The sequence below is a fragment of the Pteronotus mesoamericanus genome, unplaced genomic scaffold, assembly GCF_021234165.1.
Source record: "Pteronotus mesoamericanus isolate MK-2021 breed Mesoamerican mustached bat unplaced genomic scaffold, CSHL_Meso_final contig_20, whole genome shotgun sequence".
NCBI lineage: Eukaryota > Metazoa > Chordata > Mammalia > Chiroptera > Mormoopidae > Pteronotus > Pteronotus mesoamericanus.
In genome coordinates, this window is record NW_026555085.1 from 67,343,660 (window position 1) to 67,353,818 (window position 10,159).

Genomic DNA, 10,159 nt, shown 5'->3' on the forward strand with positions numbered 1-10,159 from the left:
AAATAAAATGGGAAGAGAAAGTGAAGAGAGACTACTTCCTCCAAAAAGGTGGGAGAGGATGACCTTTGAAATGGGTCTTGAAATATTGGCAGAAATTTGATAGGTGGAGACAAAAGTCAGACATTCCAGGCTGAGTTGATGGTAGGAACAAATAAATAGAAGAGGAAAAATACATGTCACATGTGCAACAGAAAGTGGGTTGTATGGGAGAAGGCAGAGGAAATCAAGCCTTTATAAAAACTTGGGGTCAGATCTTTATAGACTTTGAATACCACTGTTCTTTAGTAGGTAGGCAATTAATAAATTGGTGTTCTTGCATATCAATCAGTCATTGGTGAATCTGGAAGATTGTCTCAATCCTCAGACCCTGATTACATCTGGGTGAGCTGTAAGCGGTAACACTCTTATCTGGGAGCCTGAGTATCATCAGATCCAGGATTTGCGATGACCTCAGAGGTGTGCAGTCAGCCTGCCTCCAGTGTCCTCCCACCAGGTCAGCTGCAAGTCCGTCAGACCAAGCTTCCAGCAAGCCCACCAAACCCTTCCTCACCCACCTTGTGGTCAGTTGGCTCTACTCCAAGGGTGCTTCCCTCAAAATCTTTTTTAGTAGTTCGGGTTTCTTTTTCCTTCCTTCCTTCCTTCCTTCCTTCCTTCCTTCCTTCCTTCCTTCCTTCCTTCCTTCCTTCCTTCCTTTCTTCTTTCTTTCTCCCCCACAAGTAATAGGAGCTTATGTAGAAGAAGAATTTGTTAAAAAGAATTCAGGAGTGTGTCACAGAAGCAAAGGGACAGCTGTGGTCCTCTTTTAGGGGTAACTTGGAATCGGAGGCTGGAATGGGAGCCAGGATTGTGGATTCCCCCCTTGTCTCATTTTTTCCTTCAAGTCCGCTTCATTCATCTCTCTCTGCAGACTGGCCTTCTCTGCTTCTCCCATCCCCATGCTGAAAGTACGGCCACCAAGAGCTCCTGAATCCACCTGGAGAGAGACTGATTCTCTGTCATTTTCCCAGCCTCAGGGAAGAGACTCTAATTGGCTAATTTTGGTACAGTGTTCACCCCAGGGTTAATCATCCATGGCTGGTGAGGTGGAAAAATTGCATGAACCTGTCTGTGCAGAGCCAGCCGAGTAAGCCTGTGGAGGCGAAAAAGGCGAGGCCCGCGGAGAGCCCAGGAGATCTCCATCACTTTCCTTCAGAGCTGTGCTGTCTAGTATGGTGAGCACTGGCCACATGTGGTTGTTTAATTGTAAATGTAAGTTTTTCAGAATTGAATACAATAGGAAATTCAGGTCACATTAGCTTCATTTCAAGGGCTCAATAGCCACACATGACTAGTGGGTACTGTGTTGAACAGCCCAGATAGAGGACATTTCCATCACCGCAGACATTTCTACGGGAAAGCTCTTGTCCAAAGTTCAGACATTTCTGGTTCTACCACCCAGAGGCTTTAGCATTTCAGCTATTGCACGTAGCTAATTTCTTTGGGACATGAACAACTCTAAAGCAGTTATGCTCTCCTCTAATAACCTGGAAAGAATTTCTTTGGAGACCCCAGAACTAGTTCTCAATTACATCCCATTTCAACACCCAGCAAAGTCTCCTAAACCTTATCAAGCCTGAATTCTTAGTCTGCCTTACCCCAAAACTTTAATGATAATTAATTTAATCATGCTCCTCATCTTTGTTATGCAAAGCCACCAGTTAAGTGCCATTCCTTTAACTGGACATTAACTGTCTTGTCTAGTTCTTGTAACATTCTCTGCTTCTTCTGCTGTTGATTTTTCTCAGTTCTATCGATTGTACCCTCTCAAACTTCTGTGTGGTAGAGAAGGCCAGATGCTCCCCAACATTCAGCCCCCCTTTCACAGGGTAGAGATGTCACTGGGAGGTGACTGCCCAGCCAGGACTGCATCCTCCAGCTCTTCCTGTATCCTGATGTGGCCACTAGTTTTCACCAATGAAATGAGGAAGAGATTTATATCACCTTACAGATGAGTTTTTTAAGTGAGTCTGTGCCTCCCCTACTTTCTTACCACTATCTGAAGAATTCTGCAGCTTTACGGGTTGGCAGAGCCACCAGATGGGAGGAGCTTGGATCTCTGAGCTACTCCATGGAGAAAAGTTGGAGCTAGTGAAGAATATTTGCAATGGACTATTAACCAGAAGGTCAGAAAACTAGTCACTGACATTTTGGGGTTGATTTGTTGTAGCATTTGCCTGGCATTACCCTATTCATCCCTAATTATTTTCCTGCATCCGTAACCTTCTTGCCTTCATACGTCCTGCTGCATATGTCCTCAGAGGTCAATTCTCCTGTAGCCTCTGGCAGAGGCTGCTCACTCTACCATAGTCCAGAGACCATGGGGCCGAGAGGGGGTACTGGAATTTTTTAAAAAACTCATTTTTGCACCTTTCAAGATCACTTCACTTTTAATATTAATGCCATCCAAATTTTTCTAGCCAGTGCTCTCCACACAGGAGTTGGCACTGTCCCTTGTTATATAATCTGCCTGTGCTCAGAAAGAGAATTTGATGATGCAAGGGAATCTCTGCGTTAGTGCCTATGGCAACCATAAGAAATGTATAAAGTTTTGTGTACATCAAATTCTCTGATTACCAAGAGTAAAAACACAAACTCCCTCCCAGTCTGACCCCTCCTTAGTCTCAGTACTCCTGCCCTACCACAAATTGCCTCAGCTATGCCATTGCCATGGAGGGTGTGGGCAGCCCAGAAAGATGCAGCAGAAGATATTGGTGATGCAAAGTCCATTTAGGAGAGACCAATGACCCAGTGAGCTCCAGTAGCAGGATTTCTAATGCTTACGTATATCCAAGGTATAATGTTCCAGTTTACTTAAACTCCTCAATTATGTGATAATTTACTGATGATTCACTTTAGAGCTTTGAAAAAAAAAAGTTTTGTATTGTGTTGCATTTGAAAACAGTTCTAAAATTCAATAGTCTTGTATATCTCTAATATTACCCTGTAATTGGTGATTCAAGGTCAGCACATTTTTGCAGGCTGTCTAGAAAGAACTTATTTTTTCATAAAACCATCTAAGTTTCTTTAGTGCTTATTAGATTTATAGCTGATTCTTTCAAAGCTGACTTTCACCTTGACCTGCACACAATAGCAGAATATGAATTTTGGGGAAGGCGATAGCACTATCTTTCTTGGACAAAGTCTGGGTTTCCTACCAAGAATAACTCTAAGAAATGTTGCCAATCTAACACAGATGCTTAAAGTATCTTCCTTACAGGCCCTTTTTTCTTTCTTTTGATTTGTTTCTCTGGGTTTACCACACTTGCATCTAGCAGTTATTGAATGCTGTGCCCCTTAAATCTGCCATCTAATCACAAAAAATATGCATGACAAGATGTGTTCTTATGCTGAAAACATCTTCTTTAGACGTTTTCTCTAGAATCTAGAAACTCTTCTTTAGGCAGATACTCTAGGGCCTATAGTGAAGCAATGGATGGAACAGACATCAATAAAGAGCCACCAGGGTGCAGTATTTCTGAATGGCAGAAACTGTGGGAAGTGCAGCACACACAAGTGGCCCTTCGGAGAACAATTATTCCTTAAGGTCCTGTGCAGGCATTTCAAACAAGCATTTCCAGGCAGGCTCCGTTTAGCTTAGGCTCAGTTATAGTTACGATTATTTTATTTCTCAACAACTGAAAGAAGCAAGAATTGGACAACTCTCTTCATGTGAATTTTGTTTCTTAAGAATGAAACAGTAACAAATATAAGTAATTACTCTAACATCAGAGAGCATGGTTTCTCCTAAAATGAACACCCCAAACTGGGACACACTATCAGACAAGATATTAGAAAATGGAAGTGTTAATGAAGTAGCCCCTAAGTGATATTTTTTTATAATTCTATAATACATCACCTGTATATTGTATTTGTTGTATGTTCACCACCCCAAGTCAAGTCTCCTTCCATCACCATTTATCCCCCCCTGCCCTCTTTTACCTCCCTCCCTTTCCTTCTTGTAATCACCATACTGTTGTGCCTGAGTTTTTTTTTGTTTGTTTTGTTTTTGCTTAATCCCTTCATATTTTTCACCCAGCCCCGTAAGCCTCCTCCCCTCTGATAGCTGTCAGTCTGTTCTCTGTGAGTCTGTTTCTATTTTGTTTGTTCGTTTATTTTGTTCATTAAATTCCACGTATGAGTGAAATCAGATGATACTTGTCTTTCTCTGACCGCCAGCCAGGGATCTTTAAAGCGTGGTTCCTAGCACAGCTGCGTCAGTCACCAGTGTGGCTGATTTCAGATAACGTTGCCCAGGCCCCAAGACTCAGGAGGTGGGACTGAGGATCTGAAAATTTAAGCAGTTGATCTGATTCTTCTGCTCATTAATGTCAGAGAACCCCAGCCCTCTGTTTTTTTCGGTAAAGGGAACAGTAGTTTTAAGAGCATTACCTGACAACTCTCCACAGGAGGGACTCTTCTCGTTTCTTCCAGCCGAGGTCACCCTCAGCCTGTTCTTCCAGCTGCTGGCTTCCCACCCGCTCTCTGTTGGGCTCTGCTCTCTCCAGTTACACTCGCAAGAGCAGCTGTGGGCTCCTGTGGGCTCCATCTCCTCTCCCTCCAGGCCCAGGCTTGGGTCCTGCACTTACATTTTGCAAGCACACCTTCCTTTTCTTAAAGGGGGAAAGCCATTTTATATCTCATCTTAAACAAAACAAAAATCACCACCAGGAAGCTAGACTAAAGCAGGTTTTAAGCAGCCTTGTGAGCCATTGATTCAGAAAACAAAAAGGAGGCAGACGGGTCCTGTGCCAGTGGGATTCTCTCGTCCTTTCATGCTTAAAGATGATACTTTTAAGTGGAGATGCCAAGTTTACTTTTTTTTTTTTAATTTAAAAATGAGAGCTTTAGCTTATTAACTAAATTAAACAAGTTTTAATCTTGGATTTTTACTTTTGTAACTTTTACAGGAATTGAATAAGAGCGTCTTACTCAATAGTAAGGTTTACCTATTGGTTATCATAGTGGATAAAATTACTTTCTAATAAATGGACAACCCAGACACCTGATTTGATTTCATCTCCAAATAATAATTAAGGGCACTTGCATTTTAAATATTTTGTGTGGTTCACTAAAAATATGTCACAATCTAGGAGGTAGCATTTCTGGATCAGCTTCTATTTATTGCCAACCTCTTGATATTTATGGAACCTGTCATTTCCCAAATATTTCAGCTCTACTCTTCCATTTTTTAGAAGAACAAAAGAAAATAACAATAACAGTAGAACCTCATCCCATTGTTGGGAGAAAAAATTTTTCTTTTACCTTTCTAGTTTCTTGGGCAGTTCTAATAATTAAATTGACATAAGACAGATTAATAGGAGAAAAACAAATTTATTATCATACATACAGGAGCCTCATAAAAATATGAGACCCAAAAGCATTTCGGCAATGGAGGCTTGTATGCTATCCTGAGCTAAGGAATGGGACAGGGCCCTGTGGCTTCAAAGGGGAGGAAGATGATTTCCAGGAAGAAGAAAAGAGCAGATGTTTGGTAATCAGTTTCCCTTGTCACGCAGGTAAGTCTTTCAGAGAAAAAAGTTATCTCGCGTAATAGCCCTCTTTCCAGGCCAGGCCCCCTATCTGAATTCCTTGAGGCAGTAAAGGGAAAGGTAAAATTTTTATTCTGAGTCTACTAGGTCTTGCATGCCTTCGGCTTAAAATAATCCATAGACCAAAGTGGTATATTTTGGGGTGGGGTATTCCGGTCCCGTTCACCATCCAGAGAATTAGCCAGGAAGTGAGAGAAGGAAGAAACAAATGGAAATATAGAATTGGGAAAATGTAATGATTTGAAATAGCAGTTGGCAAGAGAGGAAAAAGTGGTATAGAAAAGTACATTCTGCCTTCTGTATCTGCAGGTCCTGAATCCACAGATTCAACCAACAGTGGATGGAAAATACTATTTAAAAAATGTTAAATTATTGCTGTCATGTACTATGTAGTTAGGCTTGTGGTAGTTTTCTTTACAGATTGTTTTCTTGTCATTATTCCCTAAACAATACAGTACAACAACTGTTTGAGTAGTACTAAAAATGTATTAATATGATAAGTAATTTAGAGATTTAAAGTATACACAGGATATGCATTATATATAAATGCATAAATACTATACAATTTTATATGAGGTATTTGAGCATCCTCAGATTTTGGTATCCTTGGGGATTGCAGGGGTCCTAAAACCAATCCTCTGTGGATACCAAGGGATGATGGTGTATCACTATAAAACATGTAAAATGAATAGCACGCAACCTTTTAAGAAGTAAATGTTTCAAGTTGCTTTTGATAATGGGCAATACAAGAATATTGACACATTATATAAAGGGACATGAACAAGACTATTAATATGTTTTAATGAAAATAGAAATAGATTATCTTCTATTATCACACCAGAAGCCACAAAACTATAGGAAGCATATTCTTCACTAGAAGAATATTCTTCACAGCCTCTTTCAAAAAGAGCATACCCATCATTCTACATTAAATCTTATACACAAAAATAAATTAGAATATAATTCCTTTCTATACTCCCAACCTGATACACTTAGAAATCTTAATCCTATGCCAATTTAGAGCAAAATGCAAAATTGAAAAGTTATGGTATTATAAGAAAAGACGATGAGCATAGAATACCAAATAGAGTCCTCAGGAGAGAGACTCCTGGTGTGTCTATGTCAACAGAGTTTAAGCCACACACAGTGACTATGTTAGTCACTTCTGTAAGTGGAGACCATAGCCTGCTTGACTTAGTAGAAAGTCTCTTCACTGGCAGAAGCTTTCTCCTTCTCCCCTCCTTTCCCCTCCCTTCCCCTCCTCTTCCTTCCTCTCTCTTTCTCTTTCTCTCTCCCTCTCTTTCTCTCTCTTTTTATTTCTTTCTTTCCAGTTTTATTTTATTTATTTCTTTTTTAATATATACATTATTGATTATGCTATTACAGTTTCCCCATTTTTTCTCCCCTTTATTCCCCTCCACCCTGCACCCCCACTCCCACATGAATCCCCCATCCCCTTAGTTCATGTAGATGGGTCTACAAATAAATTCTTTGGCTTCTGCATTTCTTGTACTATTCTTAACCTCCCTCTGTCTATTTTGTACCTATAATTTATGCTTCTCATTCCCTGTACCTTTTCCCCCTCCTCTCCCTCTCCCTTCCCTTCTGATCTCCGTTTCTGTGCTTCTGTTCCTGTTCTAGTTGTTTGTGTAGTTTATTTTCTTTAGGTTCAGTTGTTGATAGTTGTGAGTTTGTTGTCATTCTACTGTTCATAGTTTTTTATCTTCTTTTTCTTAGATAAGTCCCTTTAACATTTCATATAATAAGGAATTGGCGATGATGAACTCCTTTAACTTGACCTTGTCTGGGAAGCACTTCATCTGCCCTTCCATTCTAAATGATAGCTTTGCTGGATAGAGTACGCTTTTGGATGTAGGTCCTTACCTTCTATCACTTTGAATACTTCTTTCCAGCCCCTTCTTGCCTGCAAGGTTTCTTTGGAGAAATCAGCTGATAGTGTTATAAGAACTCCTTTGTAGGTAACTCTCCTCTTCTCTTGCTGCTTTTAAGATTCTCTCCTTGTCTTTAATCTTGGGTAATGTAATTATGTTGTGCCTTGGTGTGTGCTTCCTTGGGTCCAACTTCTTTGGAACTTTCTGAGATTCTTGGATCTCCTGGAAGTCTATTTCCTTGGCCAGATTGGGGAAGTTCTCCTTCATTATTTTTTCAAATAAGTTTTGAATTTCCTGCTCTTCCTCTTCTCCTTCTGGCACTCCTATGATTCAGATGTTGGCTTGTTTAAAGTTGTACCAGAGGTTCCTAAGCCTCTCCTCATTTTTTTTTTTTTTTTAATTCTTGTTTCTTCATTCTGTTGTGGTTGAAAGTTTATCTCTTCCTTTTGCTCCAAATTGTTGATTTGAGTCCCAGTTTCTTTCCCTTCACTGTTGGTTCCCTGTATATTTTTCTTTATATCACTTTGCATAACCTTCACTTTCTCCTCTATTTTGCGACCATACTCAACATTTCTGTGAGCATCCTGATTATCACTGTTTTGAACTGTGCATCTGATAGGTTGACTGTTCATCACTTAGTTCTATTTTTGGAGCTTTGATCTGTTCTTTCATTTGGTCCATATTTCTTTGTCTCAGCACGCCTCTTATGTTGGAAGGAGCAGAGTCTCAGGTATTCGCCTGGGTGTGGCAACCCAGGTCACTGTGTTGTAATGCTGCATGTGGGGGAGGGGTCCGAGAAGGAACAATGATGCTTGCTGGGCTCTCGCCACCTTTCAGTCACTTCCCCCACTATCCACAAGTAAATTAGGCCCATCTAGTGTTGACTCCCAGGTGAATGGCTTGTGTACATTCTAGAACCCTGTGGGTCTCTCCAACGGACTTTCCTGTAAGGCTGCGAGCCTCCCCTGCTGCTGCAACCCCCACAGATTTTTCCAGAGGTTTTGAGGCTTTCTTTTCCCATGCTGGAACCCTGGATTGCACAGTCTGTCTTGCCCCCCAGATGTTCCTCCCAGTTTATCCACACGCAAATATGGGACCGCCTGGTCTGCCGGCCACCACCTCCCTTGCGTGGTACTCCAGCCACCGCCTTGTAGCACGTCTTCTCCAACCCTGCTGCCCATCTCTCTCCCTCCTACCAGCCTGGATGAATGTTTGGTCTTTAACGCTTTGATTGTCAGGCTTCCACCCAGTTCAATTTTCTGGCAGTTTTGGTTATTTTTTGTTTTTAAATTTGTTGTTGTCCTTGTTTTGGTTGTGTGAGGAGGCAAAGTGTATCTACCTATGCCTCCATCTTGGCCAGAAGTCCTCTTTCTTCTTTCCTTCCTTTTTTTTGAAAAATTTTTGCTAGCTGTTTCACCTCTTTTCCTATACACTATAAAAAGAAATAAAAACCTGATAGCAGAACACATGTATCCATTTGACTCCGACATAATAACCTGCATTTCGCAGTTTATACTGCTTTCCTTTACTGAAAGAATTTTTCATTATATTTGGAAGACAAAAAACCCTTAGTGACATCATAAAGATCCTAACATGTTGGTAGGCAGTCTTTTTCAGAACTTGGAGGTCCATTTCCAATCATCCACAAAGTAGTTCAAGCAAAGCACTTGGACATCATTTGGGGGGCAGGGGAAACTCTGTGGATATATCTCTCTTTTCCTTTGCATTTCATTTCCTGTTGTCACTCACATAATATGAGCATGGCAGGATCAAGACACCACCATCTAGTGTTCCTGCCACAAGGAAAAATGTTGAGTTTTGAGCCTAGATCCCCAATTTATGTCATTTTACACCTGCCCACTATTATCTCAGTTCTGTTGCCTAGGGGGAAAACAGTGTTTGCTAAGGAGGAGGTGACTATAGCAATCATTTGGATGTAACCTCAGACCATTTGGTATTCATCGTTTTGTTAAGCATGCAGAAGGATGGACTATGAATGGAGGTAGCAGTTTTGATGAAGTGTGCCTTAGAACAGATAAAGTCTTCTCAGTGGTGTAACACAAACCAGGGCAGTGCTGGTGCCAAATGAGCGCGGGATTGTGTCCTTGTAGCCTTTTCCATTGTGACTTGTTGCAGTGGTTTGAACAGCATGAATTTTCTTTTTAAAGGGGAATTAGCAATTTCTCCAGAATAGAGAGTGATTTGGTAAGTGCTCAGCTACAAAGAGAATGTTCCATTGTGAGCTTATTTTGTTTTGTAAGAAAGCACAGCAGCATCAATTTATTATTTTGTACTATTTTAGGGATGCTCCCTCTTTAGAGATTCATTTTTAGGTGTCATGCTTTTTCTCTCTTCCTCTCCCTCGGGTGTGAGAGAAGCTTTGCAATATGTTCCTGTGAGACATCTCAAAAGTGATAAATGAGATTTTTAATCTTCTCATTCAAACAGTAACTGCCTGAAAAGCCACGAAGTGGAGTGAGGGGGTGGAGTTGAAGGTGACAGATTGATGGAAGATAAGGAGAAATGAATTTGGAAAGGGAGGGAGGAGCAAACCCAGGAAGAGTTGTAAAAACTAGAAAAGTAATTCTAAATTCGATTTAGAAATGGCAGGATGACAAGGTGAAGTTTTCTATAGGGAGAAAGTTGCTAGGCTGCCAGACTTGAGACAGCCTGGATTTG